The sequence below is a fragment of the Sphaeroforma arctica genome (assembly GCF_001186125.1).
Source record: "Sphaeroforma arctica JP610 unplaced genomic scaffold supercont1.31, whole genome shotgun sequence".
NCBI classification, from domain to species: Eukaryota; class Ichthyosporea; order Ichthyophonida; genus Sphaeroforma; species Sphaeroforma arctica.
The window spans coordinates 111,179-113,115 of NW_014040527.1; positions in this window are offsets into that span (position 1 = coordinate 111,179).

The window sequence follows — 1,937 nt, forward strand, 5'->3', positions numbered from 1 at the left end:
GGTAAGTTAAGCCGGTACAACTGTTGATTCGTATACAAGCAATCGCGCTAATATAAGGGGATTGTTTTATTCACAGAAAACAAATCCCGGACGTAGAGGTGGGTGTGCGAGAGGTAAGAGGATCGGAAATAGCTATATGAACCACTGTCTATCTATCTACGTACACAGTAATGTCAGTAGATGTGTAGGATATGCATGTATTCAGCTTCCTGTGTCTATTCGCACTTTTATTAAAGGAATAACACCCAAATAGATCCATATATAAAAGTATATTATAATCTCACGTGATGTTTTTATAGATATCTATTTAGCCTTGGGTATGTATAAAAATAAATACGAATTTCAAAAAATATATAGGAATACAGAATAACACTTTCAAACTCTCCAGTCCAATGCCTCTTCAGACTTTCATATGATATCATCAGAGCCCATCTGCCCCATCAGTCCGAGATCCAGAGTGTCCGACACACACAGTCACACACTCACACTGTCCCAAGTCCTAATTCGTGGGACAGGTGCACGTATGACTCATCACGCTATGTCACATCAGTCACAGTCACTCACTGTGACACAGTCTCAACTCACAAGTCACAGCCTCATACTCATAGGCACATACATAGGCCGGCGGAAAACCGGACAAGCGGGCATGAGTCGGTTACTCAAAGTCGTCTCTGGTTTATCGTCACAGGTGACGTCTCTACTCCACAAACTCGATTGTGGCTCATACCATGGCTAGTTGGCTACGGGCGAACGGTAACCTCAATACGTGTAGCGTGTTGCGTAAAAGCGTATATACTGTGGATGAAAATACATTTACGTTTATCGTTACGTGTTGTGCTAAAACGTATACACTTTGAATATGAACGAATACATGTCTACCTTTAACGTTTATATCGTGTGAACGAATACATGTCTACCTTTAACGTTTATATCGTGGTGGCTTTTTAGGGTGTCGATAAATACAAGTGCAGAATCAGAGCTCTAAGGTGCACAGTTTCCAAAAGATGTAGTCAAGCTGTTCGTATAATTCGATAATAGGTCGATTGTTGTTGTCTTCAACCCATTTAACGTTTACCAGCAGATATCAATCGAATAAAGCGTTAACTTGAAATTTTGGTCTTTTTTTATTAGTAAGTGGATTGAGCGCGGCCCATGAGTTGTTATAGGTACCGAACATCTACCGATTCTCCCATCTTATAATGATCTTTGGCGGGAAACTTTATTATATACTGTTGTGTGAGGGGGGGGGGTACTAATAACATATTTGAAATATGATATGTATCCAAAAAATAAATAAAGAACCCTCTGTAGGCTATAGGCCACAGCTATACTGCATAGGAGCGTATAGTATAGAGGTGATAAAATATGTTTGTTTGGATTTATTAGAAGGCTACTATATGATATATTTATTTATTTTAACCTTACGCGAGAAACAACCGATTATTATATGGTGCCGTGGAGATCTATAATAGTTTGATAACAAGGGGTGTATCTTCTGCGGCCATCAAAGCGCGCACACGCATCTCCCAATACTCGTCACAGGAGAAAGTGTAACAATAGTGTATTTAAGGACAACTGCCGATAAATCGTCAACGCATATGTAAATACATTTAAATACATATATATATATATATATATATGTATGTGTGTGTGTGTATACGCATATATAGACTGAACCTCTATAGATTATGGGAGACCACTGGCTTTCGGCTGGTGTACACACCTCAACAAGGCTAGTGAGTACACCACAACGGAGTACATTGTATACTACTAGCGACACATCTACGATGAAAATGTCCTACAGTGTTCGCCAAGATGTCCCAATCACTGGTGCACAGACGATAGCCAAAACATCAGGTATGTGTTTACACGACATCTCATACCGTGTGATACCAATCTCATACTTACATTTGCTCATACGCCAGGTTTTATATACA